At 48.7% G+C, this 26055-nt stretch overlaps 1 protein-coding gene across 1 annotated transcript in view; it reads right to left on the bottom strand.

Moving 5' to 3' along the window:
• Nucleotides 1-17402, bottom strand: part of Srl (sarcalumenin) — a 60824-nt gene extending 43422 nt beyond the window's left edge. Inside the window, exon 1 of the mRNA XM_045161780.1 lies at nt 17378-17402. The gene's annotated coding sequence lies outside the window, so the exon portion shown is untranslated. The remainder of the gene's footprint in view (nt 1-17377) is intronic.
• Nucleotides 17403-26055: the final 8653 nt, after the last annotated feature.

Below are 26055 nucleotides of genomic sequence, written 5' to 3'. Positions count from 1 at the left end.
TCCGCGCCACCCCAAGGCCCAGTCTCTGGCCCTGCTGTTCGGGCATCCACACGCCCTGAACCCAGCTTGAGCCCCTCTCCCAACCACAAAGCCTCGCTGACAACTGCTCCCCCTTCTCTGATCTCTCCAGCTACTTATTTTTAGCCCGTGATTCTATCTACCTTATATGGTTTTCTGTTCATCTCATGTGCATGGACTGTCCCCTCTTCTAGTCTGTAAGCTCTTTGAGGACAGAGAATCCCAAGGATATTAACAGTCCTAAACAGGAGCAGAAACGCTGATGGATTCCCCTGGCTGTTCTCATCGCATGACATTTGAGGAAACTGGCAGCCCATGTCTTATCACAGCCTAGGTTCATCAGGGAGAACACTTCCCTCCTGCCACAGTGCTTTGACCTTCAAAAGCATCTGTAAGGAATCCACTGGAGGGAGGATTTAGGAGGGGGAGAAGGTAGGGTGGTGGGAGGGGATTACCATCATGATATCTTGTTTATGCTTATGGAAGTTGTCAATAAAAATTTTGTTTTATTTTTAAGGGCTGGAGAGAGATGGCTCAGCAGTTAAGGTGCTTGCCTGTGAAGCCTCAGGACCCAGGTTCAATTCCCTAGGTACCATGTATGCCACACGCACAAGGTGGTGCATGCATCTGGAGTTTGTTTGCAGTGGCTAGACACCTTGGCATACCCATTCTCTCTGCCCCCCTCTCTCTCTGCCCCTCTCAAATAAATAAATAAAATAAGAAGTTTTTTATTTTTATTTATTTGCAAGCAGAGAGAGAGAACAAGACAAGCAAATATACAGACACACAGAGAAAGAATGGGCACACCAGGGCCTCTTCCCACTGCAAATGATCTCCAGAGGGCTGGAGAGATGGCTCAATGATTAAGCGCTTGCCTGTGAAGCCTAAGGACCCTGGTTCGAGGCTTGATTCCCAGAACCCACTTTAGCCAGATGCACAAGGGGGCGCATGCGTCTGGAGTTCCTTTGCAGTGGCTGGAGGCCCTGGCGTGCCCATTCTCTCTCTATTTGCCTCTTTCTCTCTCTTTCTCTCAAATAAATAAATAAAAATGAACAAAAAAAAATGATCTCCAGATACATGTACCACTTTGTGCATCTGGCTTTACATGGGTACTGGGGAATCAAACCAAGCCATCAGGCTCTGCAAGCAAGCATCTTAATCACTGACCCATCTCCCCAGCCTAATAAAAACGTTTTTTAAAAAATACATCTGGGGGCTGGAGAGATGGCTTAGTAGTTAAGGCACTTGTCTACAAAACCAAAGGACCCAGGTTCAATTCCCAGGACCCATGTATACCAGATGCACAAGGTGATGCATGCATCTGGAGTTTGTTTGCAGCCACTGAAGGCCTTGGAACACTCATTATCTCTTTATATATATCTGCCTCTTTCTCTCTCTTTCTCAAAAAAAATTTTTTTTTTAAATTTTAAAAAGGCATCTGGCAAGCCAGGTATGGTGACACACACATTTAATCCCAGCACTCAGGAGGCAGAGGTAGGAGGACTGCCATGAGTTCGAGGCCACCCTGAGACTACATGATGAATTCCAGGTCAGCCTGGGCTAGAGCAAGACCCTACCTCGAAAAACCAAAAACAAAAAGAAAAGAAAAAAATGCATCTGAGGGGGCTGGAGAGATGGCTTGGCAGTTAAGGCGCTTGCCTGTGAAGCCTAAAGACTCATGTTCGACTCTCCAGGACCCATGTAAGCCTTACGCACAGTGACACAAGTGTGCAAGGCTGTACATGAGCAAAAAGTGGTGCACACACCTGGAATTTGATTGTGGTGGTTGGGAGCCCTGGCATACCAATTGCCCCCCCCCCACTCTCATCTCACATAAAAAATAAAGGCCAGTCTGTTGGACTTGCCTCAAAAAAGAAAAAAGCCTCTGGGGCAGGAGAGGTGGCTTAGTTGTTAAGGTGCTTGCCTGCAAAGCTTAAGGACCCAGGTTCAACTCCCCAGAACCGATGTAAACCAGATGCACAAAGTGATATATGCACATGCCATGTGCACAAGGTGATGCACACATGTGGAGTTCAAACGCAGTGGCTAGAGGTCCTGGCATGCCAATTCTCTCCCTCCCTCCCTCCTTCCCTCCCTCCCTCCCTCCCTCCCTCCCTCTCTCTCTCTCTCTCTCTCTCTCTCTCTCTCTCTCTCTCTCTCTCGTGCTTTTTCTCTCCCTCTCATGAAAGAAAGGGGGAAAGCATCTGAGTCAGCCTGGGTTGGAGCCAGACCCTACCTCAAAGAAAAAAAAAAAAAGGCATCTGATGCCAAATAATGTTTCAAGCATCTGATAGCTATTTTCTTATTTTAGTAATATGACAGCCCCACACTGTCAATAGGACAAGTATTGCCCCATTCTTGTCCAAGGTCCAAGCAGAGCATAGTGAGACGTGCTATAACTCCAGCACTCAGAAGGAGGAGAAAGAAGAAAGAAAGAAAGAGAGAGAGGGGGAGGGAGGGAGGGGAGGGAGAGAGGGAAGAAGGGAGAAGGAAGAGAAGAAACAGGTCCAGAGATGGCAAGGTGCTTGATGGCCAATCGAGTCCTGTGCTCCACTAGCTCAGAAAGGAAACCAAGGCAGGGCTGCAAGACAGAGGTGAGATCACCACCAGACTTCTTTTTTTGTTTTGAAAGAAAGAAGCAGATAGAAAGAGGGAATGGGCACACTAGGGCCTCCAGGCACTGCAAATGAACTCCAAATACATGTGTCACCTTGTGCATCTGGCTTACACGGGTACTGGGGAATCAAACCTGGGTCCTTGGGCTTTGCAGACAAGCGCCTTAACCATTGAACCATCTCTCTAGCCCACAACCAGACTTCTAATACCATCACCATTGTCTCTAAGCTCATTCTCCTGGTCTCTACCTGACTAGGGCAAGTGACTGATCCCTTTTTGATTTTTTTTATAACAACCACTACCAGGTCTCAGATAGCACTTCTGGTCTCTCAGTCTCCTTGCTAGAAAATAAAAAAAAAAAAAAAATTAAGTCACCTCGCACCAGTTTCTTGTAATAAAGGTAAGAGGGGAAGTTGAGTAGCTGACCAGTTGGCGGGGACCTCTCTGGAGGATGAAAGCACGCAGGATAGATGGTGCTAACCTCTAGCCGCTCCATAAATCACATACACACCTGAGGTGGAGTTTCCATGGGGAAGACTTTGTCAAGTCTTGCTTAGGGAAAATTCTATGGGAGACAACTGGCCAGCCAGGTCCTCACTCAATGGCCACTTGGAGATGGACCAGGGGCTGCAGTTTTGGCAGTGACCTGTTGGGGGAGGGTGGGGAGAAGGGACTCCCAAGCCCCAGGGCTCTCCCTGGCTTGGTTCTGGGCTGAGATCCCAGCACAACCCACTTCCTGTGAGCTCAGAACTCCAGGCCAGACTTTGCCTGCACCTGTTTGAGCTCGGAGTGCAGTCCCTACTCTAGAAGGATCCAAAAATATCTGAGGGAAGAGATGGGGGAGGGGCTAGCCAGAAGAGGAACAGGCTCTGGAGACGACCACTTGGCTTACCATTCATGGCCCTTCCCAACTGGCGCAAACCCCTCAGAGTGGGCTTATCTCCCCTGAACTTGACCTTCCATCCCAGCCAGAGCCGCTCTCCTCCCATCCCTGCCAGAGCGAGGCCCTGCGCTTCCCCACTCCTGGCTTTGGCCACCATCTTCAGATGTCTCTTCCCTACACAAATCATCCACTCATTCATAAGACATTATTAAATGCTTTCAGCAAGCCAAGCTGTGTGCTTACTACCAGTGACACAGCACAATTGTCCCTTTGTCTGCAGGGCACATATCCCAAGGCACCCAGTGGAAGCCTGAAACTACAGCGAGCACGGAACCCTGTATAGGTTATACTTTTGCATGTGCATATATGCATATATACATACTATATAAAAACCCTTAACATAACTGCCCTGTAATTGGACTGGAGGACTGCTCCATGGGAGGGAATACATCCCTGATACTGAAAACCTAAAACAGGGGTAGTCATGAGCTCTAGGGGTGTAACATCCGCTGCTGGCTAAATGTTTATACAATGCTTATCAAACTGCCCAGTAAGCACTTCTCTTAATGTTCATACACTTGTATTAATGCTACTCTCACTTTTGGTAGAGAATCTTCTCTTTCCAGATGGCAGTGACCTTGGGATGACTCAGAAGGCATCATGGTGCTGGAAAGAAGTGACCAGAGTGCTCAGTACTGCAATATCTCAATCACACCTTCCAAGGCTCAGGGTCCATTGCAGAAGAGGTAGCAGAAAGAATGTAAGAGCCAAAGGAAGGGTAGGACTCCTTACAACATGCTCCCCGCAGACACAAAATGGCCTGGATATCCATGACCTCACCATACCTGACACTATCTACACAAGACCATCATAAGAGGAGGAAAAGATCATGACATCAAAATAAAAGAGAGACTGATGGAGGGGGAGGGGATATGATGGAGAATGGAGTTTTAAAGGGGAAAGTGGGCGGGAGGGAGGGTATTACCATGGGACTTTTTTTATAATCATGGAAGTTGTTAATAAAAATTTGAAAAAAAAAAACCCTAACATAAATTACACATAGTACACAGTAAGCTGGGATCTAGCTCAGTGGTAAAGTGCTTGCCTAGCATACAAAAGGCCCTAAATTCAATTGCTAGTACTTCAAGAATAAAAAAGAAAGAGAGAGAGAGAGAGCACAGTAAACGCAGGCATGGTAGCACATGCCTTTAATCCCAGCACTCAGGATTTCAAGGCCACCCTGAGACTACATAGTAAATTCCAGGTCAGCCGATGCTAGAGCAAGACCCTACCTCAAAAAGGGGGCGCTGGAGAGATGCCTTAGCCATTAAGGCACTTGCCTGCAAAGTCAAAAGACCAGGTTCAAATCCCCAGGACCCACATAAACCAGATGCACAAGGTGGCACATGCGTCTAGAGTTCATTTACAGTGGCTGGAGGCCCTGGCGCACCCTTTTCTCTCTATCTGCCCCCCCCTCTTTCTCTCTCTCATAAATAAATTAAATTAAAAAAAAAAAACATGCCAGACATGGTGGTGAATGCCTTTAATCCCAGCACTTGAGAGGCAGAAGTAGGAGGATCACCGTGAGTTCAAGGCCACCCTGATACTACATAGTGAATTTCAGGTCAGCCTGGAGTACAGCAAGACCCTACCTTAAAAAAAAAAAAAAAAAGAAAAGAAAAGAAAATTCACAGTTAGAAAGTAACAACAAGCTGACAGAAAGCTGGAAAAAGCCATGCCGCATGCAGTTCAATGGGTGAGAGAGAAATCACCAGTGAAGACACTCAACAGTGGACACTGCAAGCCTTATATTTGGCCAGCCAGGCCAAATGAGCCAATGGGTGCAATAGTGGCACGGGGAGGAGGGGGAAAACAACCGCCCTCTAATTTGACTAGAGGCCCGCTCCATGGGAGAGAATACAGCCCTGATACTGAAAACCTACAACAGGGGTAGTCATAAGCCCTAGGGGTGTAATGCTTGCTGCTGTCTGGCTAAATGTATATACTATGCTCACCAAACTGCCCAGTAAGCACTTCTCTTAACGTTCATACCCATACATTAATGCTACTCTCATTTTTCGTTAGAGAAACTGCTCTTTTCAGGTGGCAGTGACCTTACGATGACTCAGAAAGTACCATGGTGCTAGGAAGAAGTGACAGAGGAGTGCTCAGCACTGAAATATCTCTATCACACCTTCCAAGGCTCAGGGTCCATTGCAGAAGAGGTGGCGGAAAGAACATAAGAGCCAAAGGAAGGGTAGGACTCCTTACAACATGCTCTTCCAGACACAAAATGGCCTGGATATCCATGACCTCACAGTGCCTGACACTACCTACACAACACCATCATAATAGGAAGAAAAGATCATGACATCAAAATAAAAGAGAGACTGATTGAGAGGGGGAGGAGATATGATGGAGAATGGAGTTTCAAAGGGGAAAATGGGGGGAGGGATATTGTTTACAATTATGGAAGTGGTCAATAAAAAAAAGAAAGTAACAACAAAACTAACAATAATGTAGAACGATTATAAATTATAGCAATAGTCTATGTAAAATTTCTTTAAAACTTATGAATTCTTGGTTTCTGGAATTTTCCATTTAATCTTTCTGGACTAGTGTTGATCACAGGTAACTGAAAGCAAAAAGAAAACACAGATCAAAGGGACTATTTTTCTGCTGTGTAAAGAGTATGAAGCACAAGCCTAGCCCCTGTCCTTTAGGGGATGACAGTCAGTGACTTTCCCCTTCTTACCAGGGCGGCTGACCGCTGCCCCTGGGGGGGGGGGGGCGAACCTTCCCGGCCATCCTCTCTGCTCCGGCCAGAGCCACACGCTGCGGGGTGTTGGTTACGTGGCAGGGGCGAGTCACCTCTCCAAATAGCAGGTCAGCGCTTAGGGGCAGAGACGCAGCTGGTTCCTGCCGTACTGTATGGCTCAGTCAAGAACTTGTGGCGCTGATGGGAACCCCACCACATCTGCCTAGACTTTCCTCTCTCCTGCCAAATGCTCCCTCTGTGGATTCAAGTTACCAAATTGTTTAAGTCGTTTTTTGTTGCTCCCTTTTATTTCCTCCAATCACACCCTGCCCCTCACCCTGATCTGAGCCCACCTGACTTTCCTTGGCTGAAGCGGGGTTCCCCAAGCAAAGGGCGCCCTTATTCTCCAGGACTCTGAGGAGACCTCCACTCCCAAATGCCCAGAACATTCTGGATTGAGGAAGAAGCAAGGATCTCGAGGCTATGTAAGAAGAGGACCCTGGGGAGGGACTGGAAGGAGAACGGTCCCTTCCCACTTCCTGGCACCCTGCACCGAGCTAGGAAGCCACCCTGGCCCTGCCAGTGTCTGAGCAGAGCGCTCTCAGCCTCATCCTGCAGTGACGGCTGCGCTGCTTCCACTATGCACTCCACAGTGCCCTCTCAGGAAAAACAGGCTCCCGGAGAGGTTCCCCCTGGCACAGAAGTCTCAAGGCGCCTTTGGGATCTGGCCTCTGGGGGCACCCACCCCAGGGCAAGTGGGAGTTGCTTGCACTGCTCAGCAGCTGGGGCAGAGCTGGTAGACTTGAGAGCGAAGCCCGCTACTGTGGAAGGCCCTGGGCTGGAAGATGTGAAGGGCTGAGCTCCTAGCAGCTCAGGTATAACTCTACTTGTCAAGTAATTCATTTCATCCAGTTGATTAAGTAAAGTTGATATATCGTTACATTTACTTCTCATTTAATTGTGCACTCTAATTCTGTTTCTCTACCCAAGTTCTCCAAGCGCACCAAGGCCTCAGGCACTCCAGTTGAATGCAGTTGCCGATGGCAACTCTCGAAGGCTTCTGTGGCAGACAGTAAGGAAGTGAGAAGTGGCAAGCACGCTACCTGGGCCCTCGTCTGTGAGTGAAATCACCTCCAGCTGCAGAAGAGAGAGGCAGAAGCCAGATGGGACAAGACTCCCCAGCCTCACAGAAGCACGGTGGGAAGGCCAGAGCAGGCAGGAAAGAGACCACCCCCAGAAACTTAGCTAAATTTGGTGATGTCACTTGCTGAATTACACACACCATCTGCTCCTGTTGAGCTTGCCAGGCTAAAATGCGCCCAGGGCACTGGGACCTCGGGAGAAGTGGGCAAGCCCACTTTGGTAGCCCTTCAGCTGGGCCTGTTCACTCACTCAACATCACGGAAAGGAATGACTCTCTGCTCTGAGCCCGTGAACTGTCTGCTGCCTCTGTGTGGGGATCTAGGGATTCCGTTAGGACCTTACTCATCCAAGTGGGGCACTGCCAGAGCAAAAGTTTTCCAAATTCTTTTTATTTTTTTAGAGAGACAGAGAGAGTGGGAGACAGAGAGAGAGAGAATTGGTCCACCAAGGCCTCAGGCACTCCAATTGAACTCTAGATGCTTGTGCCACCTAGTGGGCATGTGCAACCTTGCACTTACCTCATCTTTGTGTGCCTGGCTTATGTGGGCTCTGGACAGTCGAACATGGGTCCTTCGGCTTCTCGGGCAAGTGCCTTAACCGCTGAGCCATCTCTCCAGGCTGTCTTCTGAATATCTAACGAGTGATTTGGAAACGTGGCAATCCAAAGTGCTGAACCCCGGCCCTCCGCTGGGGCACCTACACCCTTTCTTGACTGTGCAGCCTGGTGTGGGAGCAGAGCACAGAGCAGGTGCTGATGTGGAGGGAGGCAAGGTAGCCAGACAGCAGGTGCTGAGTCTGAAGACAGCGCCAAATCTAAGGCCTGCCTGAGGAGGCAGGTGAAGAGAGGGCTGGGCTTCCCAAGGCACCTGGGCTCCCACAGAAACTCATGAAGAACACAAGCCTGCCCATCAGCTTGCTTCTTTCAATGAGCTTCACCCCAAGAGGCTCCCACCACTAGGCTAGAAAAAAGGGTACAGGCCTCCCAGCCAATGAACCGCCTTTCTCTGTTTCACAAGAAAGAATGAGAACAGATTAGCATCCAGGTCACTTGGACCATGTGTCTCCTCTGTCAACTTCCACTTCAAAAAGTCATCATTTGGGCTGCAGGGATGGCTTAGCAGTTAAGGCGTTTGCCTGCAAAGCCAAAGGACCCACGTTCGACTCCCCAGGACCCACACAAGCCAGATGCACAAGGGGGCACATGCATCTGGAGTTCATTTGCAGTGGCTGGAGGCTCTGGCATGCCCATTCTCCCTCCCTCCCTCCCTCTCTCTTTCTCTCTCTCTCTCTCTCTCTATCAAATAACTAAATAATAAAATTTAAAAACAACAACAACAACAAAAACTCATCGTTTTAACAAAGTATTTTTAGCTAGGTGTGGTAGCACACGCCTTTAATCTCAGCACTTGGGAGGTAGAGGTAGGAAGATTGCTGTGGGTTCAAGGCCAGCCTGGGACTGACAGAATGAGTTCCAGATTGGCCTGGACTAGAGCAAGTCTCTACCTCCCTCCCTGCCCAAAAAAATTTGTTTTATTTATTTGCAAGCAAAAAGAGAATGAGAAGGAGAGGGCTGAAGAGATGACTCGGTGGTGTAAGCATCTGGAGTTTGTTTGCAGCAGCTAGAGGCTGTGGCGTTGTCTCCCTCTAAGTCTCTCCCCACCCCCTTGCAAAGAGAGAGAGAGAGAACGGGTTGTTAGGGCCTCTTGCCACTGCAGCTGAATGCACCACTTAGTTCATCTGGCTTTATGGGGGTACTGAGGAATCCAGCCTGAGCTGGCCAGTTTTGCTTTAACCATTGAGCAATCTCGCCAGCCCTTAGAAAACTAATCTGGCTGGAATCAGAACATGGTGCTTTACCCATGGTGGACTGGATGGGCACTTGCTGACTATGCATCCTGGATGACAGAAGCAGAGGTGAGTTTGATCTCTGCTCAAGGCATCTGGGTGGAGGGAAACAGGTTCACCAACATTCGCGGAGAAAACACTGACTCGTGACTGTCTGCCTTTGGCCTCCTCTTTCGAGCATCCCTGCAATGGAAAACTGGGATCAAGGTTTGGCTTCAGCCGCATAAACTCAGGGCACCCAGTCTCCCTGACTACCTCACAGAGCTCTTGGAACCTTCAGTTGGCTCCTCCTACCTGTGGCCTTCCACACCCTCTGGAGCAATCCTCAGGATAGGCCGGTCACCCACAGCCGCACCTCCTGGTTCAGTTCCCAGGCTGGAACAGGCCACCGAGACTGCCTGTATCTAATGCACGGTGTCCACCTGAGGTCTCCTCACAGCAGTGGACTGTGGCTCTCAAGCATTTTCTCCGTAAGTATTCCGCGGTCGCAGACATCCCATCCCCCATCTCTTCCTTGCGTTCAAAACCTTCCTGTCTACAGGGTCCTTCTCCACTGGCGTATAAACATACTTAACCCTAGCACGTGATGAAAAGTTTCTCTACTTCTAGGCTGGAGAGATGGCTCAGCAGTTAAGGCATTTTCCTGCAAAGCCTAAGGACTCAGGTTTGATTTCCCAGTCCCCACGTAAAGCCAGATGCACAAAGTGGCACATGCGTCTGGAGTTGGTTTGAAGAAGCTGGAGGCTCTGGTACCACCATTTTCTCTCTCTCTTTTTCTTTCTCTCTCACTCTCTCTGCTGGCAAATAAATAAAATATTTAAGAAGAAAAAGTTTCTCTACTTCTGCAAATCTTGTGGTCTCGCATTCCGTTACTGCCTTTTATCTTTCTCTACTTCATCTTTAAGGCTCTACAACTAACTGTGTTGTCTCCATGTGATCACTAAATGCCCTTAAATCCCTTATACTCAGCCAGTGACCTCTGAGCTGTCAAAATCAGCACCTCATCTTCCCCCAGATCTCTGCGACATTTAACCCCATTTGACCGCCCCTTCCCCTGGAAGACAGCTTCTCCCTTGGCTGCCAGGCCACTGTCTCCTCCGATCCCACCTTTCATTCGCATAACTCCTTCAGTATCTTCCTCCTTCGCCTGCTCTTCAAGCACTGTGTTCTCCAAGGATCAGTCCTTGGGTCTTATTTTCTTCCTCTGCAATCTCTCTCTCTCTCTCAGCTTTGCTCTTGAAAATAAATTCCACGTCTGCATTTGCAGGCCTGACTTTCCTCCTCCTAGTCCTGGGCTCCAATTCCATTCTTTTGCTTTTTAAATTTTTTTATATTTCCTTATTTGCAAGGAGGAGGGCAGAGAGAGAATGAGAGAAATGAAGTAGGCGAGCCAGGGTAGGTGCCCCCGCAAATGAACTCCAGATGCATGCGCCACTTTGTGCATATAGTTTCACATGAATACAAGGGAATCGAACCTGGGCTGTTAGGCTTTTGCTAACAAGTGCCTTTGACTGCTAAGCCATCTCTCCAGCCCTCATTTTTTTTGGTTTTTTTTTTTTTTTTTTGAGTCAGACAGAGAGAGAATGGGTACACCAGGGCCTCCTGCCATTACAAATTAACTCCAGACACATGTACCACTTTGTGCATCTGGCCTTACAAGAGGACTGAGAAATCAAACATGGGTCATCAGGCTTTGCAAGCAAGTGCCATTAACCTCTGTGCCATCACTCCAGCCCAAAGTTAGATCTTTTTTTAATTAATTTTTTTTATTGACAACTTCCATAATTGTAAATAATATCCCATGGTAATTCCCTCCCTCCCCCCTGCTTTCCCCTTTGAAACTCCACTCTTCCTCATATCCCCTCCCCCTCAATCAGTCTCTCTTTTATTTTAATGTCGTCATCTTTTCCTCTATTATGATGGTCTTGTGGAGGTAGAGTCAGCCAACTGTTTTTTTAAAAAAAAAAAATTTAAATATTTTATTTATTTCTTTATTTGAGAGAGAGTGAGACAGAGAAAGAGACACAGAGAGATGGGGGGAGGGAATGGGTGCACCAGGGCCTCTAATCACCTCAAACTAACTCCAGATGCGTGCACCACTTTGTGCATCTGGCTTACTGGGGAATCAAACTTAGGGTCCTTGGGCGTGGTAATCCTTTTATGTCAACCTCCCAAGTGCTAGGATTAAAGTTGTGTTTCTTTTTGAGAGAGGATCTCTATATGTATCCCAGGCTGGCCTTAAACTTTGGTTCTCCTGCGTCTGCCTCCCAAGTACTGGGATGACAGGCAGGTACCACCATGCGCAGCCCTTTGGAACCATTACAAATGACCTCCAGATGCGTGCGCCACTTTATGCATCTGGCTTAATGTGGGTCCTGGGGAACTGAACCTGAGTCATTAGACTTTACAAGCAAGTGCCTTAACTGTTAGACCATCTCTCTAGCCCCCCAAACTGAATTTTTTGTTTTGTTCTGTTTTTCGAGGTAGGGTTTCACCCTAGTCCAGGCTGACCTGGAATTCACTCTGTATTCTCAGGCTGGCCTTGAACTCACAGTGATCCTCCTACCTATGCCCCCTGAGGGCTGGGATTAAAGGAATAAGCCACCACACTGGACTCCAAACTGATTTTTTTTCCTGACCATGGTAAGATGATTTTTTTGTTTTTGTTTTTGTTTTTTTGTTTTTCGAGGTAGGGTCTCACTCTAGCCCAGGCTGACCTGGAATTCACTATGGAGTCTCAGGGTGGCCTCGAACTCACGGCAATCCTCCTACCTCTGCCTCCCAAGTGCTGGGATTAAAGGCATGCGCCACCACACCCGACTAGGGTAAAATTTTCATTGGACACCTGTCTCTTGAATATGTGGTGCAGACCTCTGAGGCACCACTCACAAAACAAAACTCGCCCATCCCAGAACACAAGGTAGCTTAGGACTTCTCACAGGAACAGGTGCCACTGGACAGCCAAGGGCTGGACAAACTGAATTCTTATGTGTTCTCTCTTACACTGCAGTGTGTACACTCCAAAGAACCCAAAGGAAGCCTGCCAGGGCTCCCTCCCTCCTGAGCTCAGGTTGAGAATCTGGTTGATTCGACCCCAGCTCTGGAGACGTTGTCCCTTCTCCCCTGTCACCACTTAAAATTTGTGCCTGCCTGACTGCTCAGTTTCCCCTACCAACATTGCCAGGTGTGTTTTTCCCAGAATCCTCCATGGTGACCACTGTCCACAGAATGAAGCTCCCTCCTCAAGCTGACAACTCAAAGCCCTTACACTTTTTCCTCAACCCGGCCCTCTCCACGTGGATTTCTCACTGCTCCCTCCCCTGGGCGCCCACCCTCATCTGAGACAGAACTATGGCACCTTTCCTGGATCTGCCCAGAGCCCATTCTGACCCCGTGAACTGACTCACCCTGGGTCCTTTACACGTCACCCCTTCCTTCCATCTTTCCAGGTCTGAGTCCTGCTCTCTTTAGACCTAGTTTTTTTTATTATTATTATTTTTTTTTTTTAATTTGAGAGCGACAGACACAGAGAGAAAGACAGATAGAGGGAGAGAGAGAATGGGCATGCCAGGGCTTCCAGCCTCTGCAAATGAACTCCAGACGCATGTGCCCCCTTGTGCATCTGGCTAACATGGGACCTGGGGAACCGAGCCTCGAACTGGGGTCCTTAGGCTTCACAGGCAAGCGCTTAACCGCTAAGCCATCTCTCCAGCCCTAGACCTAGTTTATATCTCCTAATCTTGTCATTTTTTAAGCTCTACTGTTGGGCTGGAGAGGTGGTTGAGCGATTAAGGAGCTTGCCTGCAAAGCCTAATGACAGCATTGTAAGCATGCCGCCTCTTCTTTTGACTCTTAACATTCTTTCTGCCCCTCTTCCGCAATGGCCCCTGGGCCTTGGAGGGTGAGATGGGGTGTCTCAGTTAGTGCTAAACACTCTACTGTCACTTCTCAGAATTTAGGGACTTCTGAATATGTTCCCTTATCTTTTGTTTTGTTTTGGTTTTTCGAGGTAGGGTCTCACTCTAGCTCAGGCTGACCTGGAATTCACTGTGGAGTCTCAGGGTGGCCTCAAACTCACTGAGATCTCCTACCTGTGCCTGGGATTAAATGCGTGCATCACCACGCCTGGCTCCCTTGTCTTCAAACACTCCCCAGTCTGCTTGCTCCTTTGAAGCCCCCTCCTGCGGCTCAGACCTCCCTAACACTGAGCTTTGTACACCTGTGAGGAGGAAGCTGTTTCCCTACCCAACTGAAACCATGTGAAGGATAAACTACCCGTCTTGATTCCTGCAGTACTGCCCCTAAGAAACAATAGCAATGAAATAGACATGGGATGGGCATAAAGCGACGAAATGTGGGGGGCTGGACAAATGGCTCAGCAGTTAATGTGTTTGCCTAAAAAGCCTGGTGACCCAGGTTCAACTCCCCAGTACCCATATAAAGCCAGATGCACAAAATGGTGCATGTATCTGGAGTTCATTTGCAGCAGCATACCCATTCATATTCTCTCTCTCTCTGCTTGAAAATAAATAAAAATATATTTTATACATTTAAGATTTTGATTTTTATTTATTTATTAGAGACAGAGGGAGGGAGAATGGGCATGCCATAATAATTTAATAATTTTTAAAATGATGAAATGATCCAGGCATGGTGGCGCACACTTTTAATCCTGGCACTCGGGAGGCAGAGGCAGGAGGATCGCCGTGAGTTCGAGGCCACCCTGAGACTACATAGTGAATTCCAGGTCGGTGCAGGAAGGGCTTTGCAAACTCCAGCAACATTACGTGGGAAGCCTGGACTTAGGTTTGGAGTAGAGAATACGCCCTTCCCAGCACCTCACAGCAGGTGACCGCCTCTTGGCCACTCCCCTGGCTGTCCCCTACTTCCAGCCTGGAAACACAAGAGCCACCCTGCCCCAGTCCCTCAGTGAGCCAGAGGCGGAAGCGGCCATCTTCCTCCTGCGCTCCTCGGTTGGGCTCCTTGCTAGCCCACGGTCCCATGCAAGCACCAAACTGGCCAACTGGCTGCCAGTGGTCTTATCTGCACCTCCCTCGGGGGATAAGTGGAAAGTGGGCAAAAGCATTAGCCAGTTCTGGCCTGACATTCACTAGCTTCTGACCTTCACAGTGACAGCCACATGTGGGACAAAAACCTGCATTTCCCAAGCTGGGTTTCCCCAGGCCACCAGGCAAGGTGTCACTATCTGAAGGGAACACATCTAAAAACACGTCTTAACCTAGCATGCCCCAGGCTCAACACAGGAACTGATCGTCCACATGACCCCTATGTGCTTGTCCAGCTGTGATGAGCTTTGGGAGCTGGAAAGGGTTCTGGAATCTGTTCCCCACCCCCCAGACCTCTGAGCTCACTCCTTCAGAGCCTCCCTGTAGTGATGGGAGCAGCCGGGCTGCCCTGTGAAAGAGACAGAAACGAGGCTTCCTTCTGGAAATACCAGCCTTAGGGTGAGGAAGGGGTGGGGAGGAGGCCCCTGGCAGCCATCCGGCCCCTCAAGGAATGATGTGGACATGTTAACCCTGGGCCTACACATGAGTGCCAGCAGTGCCCACCAATGTCTTGCCACTGGGATGGCAAGACGGGGCCAGAGAAGTCCCAAAGATCTGCAAACCAGGACTAGGCTGACCATAGTGGAGGATGAAAGACGAATGGCTACAGAAAGCCCAGGTCCCCATCTCGGCATCAAGCAACAAGAGGGACAATGGGAGAGTCGGGTGTGGTGGCGCTCGCCTTTAATCCCAGCACTCAAGAGGCAGAGGTAGGAGGATCGCCATGAGTTCAAGGCCACCCTGAGACTACAGAGTGGATTCCAGGTCAGTCTGGGCTAGAGTGAGACCCTACCTCAGAAAAAAAAGAGGAACAATGTGGAGCAGAGATGTCTTGAATCAGTCTTTGGTAATAAACTTCACCATTTCAACCCCACACCACCACCTACTTGCCATGCTCCAGGGAGTCAGAGGACAAAAGCATCTCTCTTAAATGCTTTCCCTGATCGGCCTTGCCCCCAGCCCCTTTCACTCCCACCTACAGGGTCCAGCTGAGAAGGCAGGCTGGAGAGGAAAGGAAGTCCTGATGCAGAAAGGACAGCATTGATGCAGGCGCCTGTGTGACCCACAGGCTGGAAAGGACCCTCAGTCCCTCCTTTCTCTGGACAATGAGGAGACTCCCCAAGCCATCATTTGGACTCTACCCTGTCATTGAGGAGAGTTGTTCACAGGAAGGCAATGGGAAGAACTCAAGGAAATACAAAAGACTAGAGGAAGCAGGTCAGGCAGGTGTCTAGCTGAGTCCCGACGCGAGCCCTGGTGACTAGTGGCTGGAGCCAGAAAGGTCTCCCAGTAGGAAGAAGGGATGGGAGCGAGGGACCTACCCCCGAGTCTACAGGGGACAGGGCAGTAATGCGGAGGAAAATGAAGGGAGCTAAGTGCTCCAGGACGCCCAGCCTTGGAAGTGGGTGTGGGACTCAGAGAACATCTGCTTTCCCGGCGCTGGGCAGTGGAGCAGCCGGGAGGAAAACGACATTCCATAGCGTGGCCTGGAGGAGAATCGAGCACTAGGAAGGACTGTGATTCTGGAGGCGTGGGGGAGACATCGTGGTGGCTGAGACCATCCCATGAGGCTCAAAGAAGACACCATCTTTGGTGCGCACCATCTACAAGTGGGCGCAGGGGTGGTAAGATGACTGGAAACAAGCAGAGAGGGGACAAGGAAAGTGCGCCGGCGGGGAGCAGGAAGGGTGCACCCCAGCATGAAGACCTTTCCCCCCAACAAGAGCCCCCAGCACGGCCTGCGGAAAATTCTCCATGCCCACTTCCCTTCAAGGGAGGAACTATGAAGGATGTCCCTAAAAGGACAAACATTCCTGGGGCCTTGCTGTGTGGAAGCCTCGAAGTGGCAGCTGGGCTGGGCCCAGCAGAGGAGGGGCTGGGAAGGGGACCTGGTGGCTTCAGGCTCAGGATCCAATTACGCGGCTGTTTCCATACTTAGCCACCTGACAGCCGCTTGGAATACTCACCCCTCGGGCCACCGCAGCCCCACCGAGACCAAATTAACTCAAGGGCAGACAAGGGCAGGGCCCAGCAGCAAGCGCAAGGGCCCGAGCCCCCTGCTTTGCCCCTTCACCCTTCAGAGAGCCGCCTTCGCCCCTCCTCAGGCATGTGCTCCTAGCTGGGACTGTGCCCTTGTAGCTGCACGTTCTCAGGACACAACCTCCAAGAGCTGAGATGGGGACCCAGGAATCTCGCAGGGCCCTGTGTGAGGACTGAGGGAAGGCCAGGGCACAAAGAAGGGTGCTTAGAGGCCGGTGCACCTCCCCAAAGCGCTCCCAAAGGGAAGCCCATCTCAGGAGCCTTGTGAACAACAGAGGCGGCAAGATGATCGGGCGTCCCCTCCACAGCCTATAAATAACCCATGCTGCAACCCAAGCCACCGCCTCCACCACACAAAGTGCTGAGATGCCAAAGGAAAGCCGGTGTGCAGAGCAAGGCCCCCTTCCTGATGACAGCCCCGGCGCCTCCAAAATGGGCCCCGTTTCACTCCGCAATCCACCCAGTTCTATTCCCGACACGGCTCAACATTTATGTCCAACCCTACCCCAACCTGACCCCAATTCTCTGCCACTGTTGGCAAAATGACCATCAACTTTGACCACAGTGTCCCCTTCTGTCCCCAATCATGCAAACCAAAGTCCTTTAGTTGGAAGCAGAGGACGCTGTCCTGTCCCCCACCCAGTGGGAGGGTCACCCGGATGACCTCCAACTCCAAAATTGTGCTATTTTGTCCACCTCAGAGGTTCCTCCAGGCTTGACTTCTGGGGTCCTCTCTCCCCAGCACGTGCGGGCCAGACTAGTTTATCTGACCCAGGCTGAGGCACCAGTCTGCCCTCTCCACTTGCTCTGGCCTCCCAAGAAACCCCCTGGCCGGCCCCCAGTCTTCGCCAGCACCTCACTATCCACAGCCCCCACGGGAGGGTGACTAGGCTAACACGGCAGCAAGAACAAAGCTTCGCCATCAGCCGGCCCGTTACACTCCAGTGAAGAGTGTGGGTGAGCGCTGGGGCCACAGGGGGGGTCCCCCCGTGCATGCACGGAACATACCTGCTTGTCCCGAAAGCAGGAGCGAGGCCAGGAAGCAGCAGAGCAGGAGCCGAGCCTTCATGGTGAGTGCCAAGAGAGCCCAGCTGCTCCTCGCCTCTATTTATATGGTGGGTGCAGGCGGCTGGGCGGGCAGCGGAGGGCGGGGGAGAGGGTCACACAGTCACTAGGGCAACTGGGCAGACGTGATGGGGAAGAAGCCCAGTCCCCAAAGGCCACCGCTGGGGGTTGTCGCAGCCTCCAGGCAGCAGAAGGCAGAGCCCAGGGCTGGACTCTCACCCCCAAATCCCAGGATCACATAATATGGGTAAGGGAAATAAAGTGGGGTGTCCTTGGGCTAAGGTCTGGGTGTTAGGAACCTGAGTCTTCCTAGAACTTATACTGGCTTGACCTAAAGTTTTGGGCAGGCCAAGGATCTAGATGTGTCTCCGAATGAAGTTGTAGAGCAAATCAAACGGGACCCAAGCCAGGAGTGCGGGTGGTCGTCCTTAATCCCAAGCACGGGCGAGGCTGAGGTAGCAGGATCTCCAGGAGTCCAAGGCTACACAGTGAGTTCCAGGACAGCCTGAGCTAGTGTGAGACCCTGCCTCAAAAACAAGGGATAGAGAGATGTGTTAGTTGTTTAAGGTTCTTGCCGACAAAGCCAAAGGCCCCAGGTTCAAGTCCCCAGGACCCACGTAAGCCAGATGCGCAAAGTGGCACATGTGTCTGGAGTCCAATTATAGCAGCTAGAAGGCCTGGCACACCCATTCTCTATATCTGCCTCTCTCTCTCTCTCAAAGAAATAAAGAAAAAATAAAAATACCAAATAAAAATAAACAAACAACAAAATAAAACATCAAAAAGGCTATTCCATTGCCAACTGGATACTTTGCTAGCAAATGGCCAGTTCAGGAAAGCCTGTCACAGCTGACCTTTGAGGTCAATCCTGGGAGCTCAACCTTCCAGGGCCTCTGCAGAGTGCTGAGCAGAGGGAAAAAGGGGACTCGGACGAGCGGCGAAGCGACTGTGGTGTGACAGAGATCCATTTCCAGTGGGCTCTAGAATGTTCAGCTGCTTCTGTAGAGCGCTGTTTGATGCAATCTTTGAGGCATGCGGTGGCCCCAAAAGCCAGGTGTGGGAGGCTGAGGGACAGCATGCACTGGCCTGCCTGGCGAGGGAACAGTATCAGTGGAGGAGGTTGTAGCAGGTGGCCATGTAGGAAAATAAGTAAAAGTTAACTAGGTATCTCATGCATTGTCACTCTGCATGTTTTGTGGGGTTTTGGAGGTGGTGTTGTTTTTGGTTGTTCAAGGTAGGGTCTCGCTCTACTCCAGGCTGACCTGGAACTCACTGCGTAGTCCCAGCGTGGCCTCGAACTCACAGCAGTCCTCCTACCTCTTCCTCCCAAGTGCTGGGATTAAAGATGTGCACCACCACACCCGGCTGACACTTTACATGTTTCATGGGGCTTTATTGATGATATATGTTCAACACAAAATATACTACACACACTTAAGGGTACAAACTGATCAGCTGTGACATTTTTACTGTGTGCGCATCAGCGCAACCAAGAGAACTGACGGGGGTTCTGGGGAGATGGGATGTGGCTCAGTGGTTAAAGGCACTTGTGTGCAAGTCTTGCAAGCATTCAATTCCCCAGCCATATACATAAAGCCAGGCTGGCATTCATTTGCAATGGCAAGAGACCCCAGCAAGTGCGCGCGTGCGCGCACACGCACACGCACACACACACACACACACACACACACAAATATAATCTTTAAAAAAGATAACAGGGGGGGGTGGAGGATGGTTTAACAATTAAGGTGCTTGCCCGAAAAGTCTAAGGACCCAGGTTCAATTCCCCAGTACCCATGTAAGCCAGATGCACAAGAGGGCACATACATGAATCTGGAGTTCATTTGCAGTAGCTAGAGTCCCTGGCACACCCATTCTCTCCTTCCCTCACCCTTCTTCTTTCTCTCTCTTAAATTAAGTAATAATTAATTAATTATTTTTTTAAAAAAGATAACAGGGCCGGGCATGGTGGCACACGCCTTTAATCCCAGCACTCAGGAGGCAGAGATAGGAGGATCGCCGTGAGTTCGAGACTACAGAGTGAGTTCCAGGTCAGCCTGAGCTAGAGTGAGACTCTACTTCGAAACACACACACACACACACACAAGATAACAGGTGGCTCACCTGCTTCTCAGCCCATCCCCTGAGCCCCTTCTCAATCAATGACCTGCTGCTTGTTGTCACTACACATTATTTGTATTTCTGAGATTTTGCTATAAATAGAATCATGCCATACATTTTCCTTTTAACTTTTTTGTTTGTTTTGTTTTGTTTCGGCTTGGTTTTTGGTTTTGGTTTTGGTTTTGTAGTCTCAGGGTGGCCTTGAACTCATGGCAATCCTCCTACATCTGCCTCCCGAGTGCTGGGATTAAAGGCGTGCACCACCACGCCCAACACTTTTTTTGAGGTAGGTTCTCACTCTAGCCCAGGCTGACCTGGAATTCACTATGGAGTCTCAGGGTGGCCTCAGACTCACAGCGATCCTCCTACCTCTGGCCTCCCAAGTGCTGGGATTAAAGGTGTGCGCCACCATGCCCGGTTTCCTTTTAACTTTTTTCTTTTTTTGAGGTAGGGCTGCATTCTATTCCAGGCTCCTTTTAACTTTTTATTGACAACTTTCAAACATTTACATAACATATATTTTATACTTTATTTCATTTATTTATTTATTTAAGAAAGAGGCAGAGCAGCTGGAGAGATGGCTTAGCGGTTAAGGCATTTGCCTGCAAAGCCAAAGAATCCCCGTTCAATTCTCCAGGACCCATGTAAGCTAGATACACAGGGAGGCGCATGCATCTGGAGTTCATCTGCAGTGGCTGGAGGCCCTGGCGTGCCCATTCTCTCTCTCTCTCCCCCTCTTTCTCTTAAATAAATAAATAAATAAAATATATTTTTTAAAAGAAAAGAAAGACAGAATGGGCCTCTATCCATTGCAAAGGAGCTGCAGACACAGATGCCCTTGCACAGCCGACGTCACACGAGTGCTGTGGAATCACACTCAGGCCCTTGGGCTTTGCAGTCGAGCACCTCGACTGCTGAGCCATCTCTCCAGCCCTACATAACATATTTTTAAATTTATGTATTTATATATTTATTTGCTTATGAGAGAGATAGAGAGAGAAATGGGCACACCAGGGCCTCTACCCACTGCCAACAAACTCCAGAGGCATGAGCCACCACCTACATAACACATTATGATCATAATCCCCACATTACCTTCTTTTGTCCCACTCCCTGTGCCCCTTCTACTGAAACCCTTCTTTCCAGATCTTTCCTCTTCTAGTTTGATATCTTTTTTTTTTTTTGGCCCTTCTCCATCATCTATGACATATTAATGGACCCAATATTGTGCAGTTAATAACAGCCACTGTGAGGTCAGGAATGCCATGGCCACCTCGTGTCCAGAAGACAGAGGACCAAAGCACTCCTTCTGGGCTAAAGAGATGGCTTAGTGGTTAAGCGCTTGCCTGTGAAACCTAAGGACCCTAGTTCAAGCCTCGATTCCCCAGGACCTACATAAGCCAAATGCACAAGGTGGTGCATGCATCTGGAGTTCGTTTGCAGTGGCTAGAGGGCCTGGCACGCCCATTCTCTCTCTCTCTCTCTGTCTCTCTCTCACTCTCTGTCTCTTGCTCTCAAATTAATAAATAAAAATAAACAAAGCACTTCTTCCTATCCTTTAGCTCTTCCATTCTTTCTGCTCCTCTTCCACAATGGTCCCTGAGCCTTGGAGGGTCTGATGAAGATGTCATATTTAGTGCTGCACACTCATCTGTCACTTCTTCAGCCCTTTGATGAGTTCTGAGTCACCCCAGTGGTTAATGACCCTGGAAAGAGAAGCTTCTCTAACCAAAAGTGAGAACACCCTAACATGGGCACAAAGGTAACCACTTAGAGGGCAGTTCGGTGGGTACAATATGTCCACTTAGCAAAACCACAGTAACAGCTTTCCCCTTAGAGATTATTAACCTCCCAGCCATGGACTTTTAAAATTTTTATTTATTTATTTTTGAGTGAGAGAGAGAGAAAATAGACAAAGAAAGTATGGATGCACCAGGGCCTCCTGCCACTACAAACAAACTTTGGATGCCTGTATCAGTTTGTGTATCTGGCTTTATGTGGGTATCAGGGAATTGAACCTGGGCTGTCAGACTTTGCAAGCAGCGCCTTTAACTGCTGAACCATCTCCAGCCCTGCCCTAGGCTTTTGACTAGGTTTTCAGTACCAGTCAGGAGCTGCCTCCTGTAGAGCAGGCCTCAAATGCAATCAAGGAACTGATGGTTGGCACTAACAGACATCCTCTCCTGCCCCAGCGGGCACATCTTGCCTGGCTGGTGGGTTGTATAGCTTTCAGGGCCCCTTGCTGGCTAAGACTGTTGGTGACTTTTCTCCCCCAGGAGGCCACGTAGCACTTTCTAGCACTAACACAGGTGGCCAGCAGGGAGGAGGCTTCCAGTTCAGTCCCAGCTTTATTTCTCAGTGACCTGCAACCAAAGCATGTGGTATCTTCCACACTAGGTCTTAACCATCCAGTACTGGTGGGCAACCAAGGGCCTTGGCAATAGCCTGGATCTTTTGGAGGTTCAGGGAACTCTCTATCACTGGAAGGTACCCTAACCCTTTTTTTTTTTTTTTTTTTTTTTGCTTTGTTCCTTATCTTCACTCATTCAGCATAATTATTTTGAGATCTATTCATGTTCTATCAGTAGCTCATTCCCTTTTATTACTGAATAGTCTCCCGTTATATGGACAAGCCACAACTGATTATCTACTCACCTGTTGATGATGGGCTCTTTTTTTTTTTTTTCATTTTACTACTACGTTTTCCCTTTTACTATTACAAGTAAACTTGCTCAAACATTTGTATACTTGCCAATGTACAGATATACACTTTCGCTTTTCTTGGGCAAGTGCTAAGGCATTCAGCAAGATTATATGCTGAACTTTTTTTCTAAACTGACTGCCACAATGTACCCAGAAATATTATGAGTTCATCCATCCCCATCTTTACCAACACTATTTACTTATTTACCTTTAATTTTGTAGTTGTTGTTGTTGTTTTTCAAAGCAGGGTCTTGCTCTAGCCCAGGCTGACCTGTAATTCACTATGTAGTCTCAAGGTGGCCTCAAACTCATGGCAATCCTCCTACCTCTGCCTCCCAAGTGCTGGGATTAAAGGCGTGCGCCACCATGCACAGCTATTTACCAACACTTTAAATTATTTTTCTTTTTATTTGCAAGCAGAGAGGAGAGGAGAGACAGAGAGAAAGAGAATGGGCACACCAGGGTCTCAAGCCACTGCAAATGAACTCCAGATGCATGTGTCACCTTGTGCTTTATGTAGGTGCTGGGGAATCAAATGTGGGTCATTAGGATTTGCAGGCAAGTGCCTCAACCACTGATCTGTCTCTCCAGTGCCAGAGTTCTTTTGTTCTGGGGTTTTTCAAGGTAGGGTCTTGCTCTAGCCCAGGCTGACCTGGAATTCACTATGTATCTCAGGATGGCCTCGAACTCATGGTGATCCTCCTATCTCTGCCTCCTAATTGCTGAGATTAAAGGTGCACCACTATGCCCAGTTTGTGAAGTTCTTAATTTTTTTTTGTTGTTTTTTTTTTGGTTTTTTGAGGTAGGGTCTCAGTGTAGCCCAGGCTGACCTGGAATTCACTATGTAGTCTCAGGGTGGCCTTGAACTCACTGCAGTCCTCCTACCTCTGCCTCCCAAGTGCTGGGATTAAAGGCATGTGCCACCATGTCTGGCTCAAGTTCTTAATTTAAAAAAAATATATATTTATTTTTATTTCTTTATTAGTTAGAGAGAGAGGGTGTGTGAGTGAGAGTGAGAATGGGCGCACTAGGGCTTCCAGCCGCTCCATACAAATTCCAGACACATGCGCCCCCTTGTGCATCTGGCTAATATGGGTCCTGGGGAATTGAACCTGGGTCATTTGGCTTTGCAAGCAAGCTCCTTAACCGCTAAGCCATCCCTCCAGCCCAAGTTCTTAACTTTTTATCCAGTTCTATTTATTAATTATTCTTTCCTTAAATTTCTTTTTATTTGAGAGCGACAGAGAGAGAGAGAGAGAGAATGGGCACACCAGGGCTTCCAGCCACTGCAAACGAACTCCAGACATTTGTGTCCCCTTGTGCATCTGGCTAATGTGGGTCCTGGGGAATCAAGCCTCGAACTGGGGTCCTTACGCTTCATAGGCAAGCACTTAACCACTAAGCCATCTCTCCAACCCTATCAATTATTCTTTTACAAATCAGACTTTTGGTGTGTTAGCTAAAAGCTCTGCCAAAAAAGTTTCTTCACAGCAAAGAAAGCTGTCAACAGAGCAAACAGGAAACTTACAGGATGAGAGACCTTTGCTATTTCCTTGACATGGAATTGATAACTAGAATACTCAAAGAACTGCAAAAATCAGCCAGGCGTGGTGGCACACACCTTTAATCCCAGCACTTGGAGGGTGAATTGCCATGAGTTTGAGGCCACCCTGAGACTACAGAGTGAATTCGAGGTCAGCCTGGGCTAGAGAGAGACCCTACCTTGAAAATTCAATAAAGAGCTGGTAAGATAGCTCAGCAGTTAGGGCGCTTGCTGCAAAGCCTAACAATGCAGGTCCCGTGTAGCCAGAAGCAAAGAGACGCTAGTGTACAAAACCACATGTGTGCACAAGAGGACACGTGCATCTAGAGTTCATTCACAGAGGCTGAAAATTTCCTGGTATGCCCATTCTCTCTCTGTCTCTCAAATATAAAATAAAATTTTAAAAAAATGAAGAAGAAAAGCAAATGGACAACAGACATTTTTTTTTAATGTTCATGTCCTTAATCATTTGGGAAATTCAAATTAAAACCACTTTGAGATTTAATCTTACCCCAATCAGAATGGCCATAATTAAGAAAATAATGATGCTAGACATGGTGGCACACTCTTTTAAATCCCAACACTCAAGAGGCAGAGGCAAGAGGATCGCTGTGAGTTCAAAGCCAACCTGGGACTATAGAGTTCCAGATCAGCCTGGACTAGAGTGAGACCCTACCTTGAAAAAAAGGAAAAGAAACATGGGTTGGAGAGATGGCTTAGCAGTTGCTATCAAAGCCAAAGGACCCAGGCTTGATTCCCCGGTGCCCAGTTACAGCCAGATGCACAAGGTGGTGCACGCATCTGGAGTTTGTTTGCAGGGGCTGGAGGTCCTAAAGCACCTATTCTCTCTCTCTCTCATAAATATATAAATCATTTTAAAAAAAGAAAAAGATTGATGAGCTGGGCGTGGTGGTGCACACCTTTAATCCCAGCACTCTAGAGGCAGAGGTAGGAAGATTGCCATGAGTTTGAGGCCAGCCTGAGACTACACAGTGAGTTCTAGGTAAGCATAGGCTAGGGTGAGACCCTACCTCGAAAAACCATTTAAAAAAAAAAAAAAGATTGAGACTCAGGAGGCACCATGTTGCTGAGAAGAAGTGACAGAGGAGTGCTCAGCACTGAAATATCTCTATCACACCTTCCATGGCTCAGGGTCCATTGAAGAAGAGGTGGCAGAAAGAATGCAAGAGCCAAAGGAAGGGTAGGACTGCTTACAACATGCTCCTCCAGACACAAAATGGCCTGGATATCCATGACCTCACAGTGCCCGACACTACCTACACAAGACCATAATAGGAAGAAAAGATCATGACATCAAAATAAAAGAGAGGCTGATTGAGAGGGGGAGGAGATATGATGGAGAATGGAGTTTCAAAGGGGAAAGTGGGGGGAGGTAGGGAATTACCATGGGATATTGCTTATAATTATGGAAGTTGTCAATAACAAAATTTTTTTTAAATGAGCTATGGAGCCGGGTGTGGCGGCACATGCGTTTAAGCCCAGCACTCATGAGGCAGAGGTAAGAGGATCGCCGTGAGTTCAAGGCCACCCTGAGACTACAGAGTTAGTTCCAGGTCAGCCTGGACCCGAGTGAGACCCTACCTCGAAAAACCAAAAAAAAAAAAGGTCCAAGTGAGGTCAGGGGAAGAGGTTGAGTAAGGAAAGGTGGAAGGAGGGCTAATCAGGATATAAATAAGTCATATGGAAACCTACTTTTTTTGGACAATGGAATACACAGGAATCATAGATTATTACTAGAAAATTTTCAGTGCCAGGGATGGGATACCTTCCAGTGAGTTGTTGGCCAGGGAGGTCCCTGACGCCCCCAAAACATTACAGGCCATTGTCAAGGCCTTTGGTCTCCCACCAGGAATAGACGGTAAGACCCTATTGCTGAAGACTCCACATACTTGAGCTGCAAGGTCACTGAGAAACACTACTGGAGCTGAGCTGAAAACCTCCTCCATGTAGACCAGCTGACGGAAAGCTAGAATAAGTCATTCTGCATGCAATTCATTATATTTGGCCATCCAGGCCAAATGAGCCAATGGGTGCAATAGTGGCACATCTGTTATGGGGAAAACCAACCGCCCTCTAATTTGACTAGAGGCCTGCTCCATGGGAGGGAATATATCCCTGATACTGAAAACCTACAACAGGGGTAGTCATGAGCCCTAGGAGTGCAACATCTGCTGGTGTCTGGCTAAAAGTATATACTATGCTCACCAAACTGCCCAGTAAGCACTTCTCTTGA

Source organism: Jaculus jaculus, chromosome 11 (assembly GCF_020740685.1).
Source record: "Jaculus jaculus isolate mJacJac1 chromosome 11, mJacJac1.mat.Y.cur, whole genome shotgun sequence".
NCBI lineage: Eukaryota > Metazoa > Chordata > Mammalia > Rodentia > Dipodidae > Jaculus > Jaculus jaculus.
The sequence above is the reverse complement of the archived record's forward strand: the minus strand, read 5'-3'. Positions and strand labels throughout refer to the sequence as shown.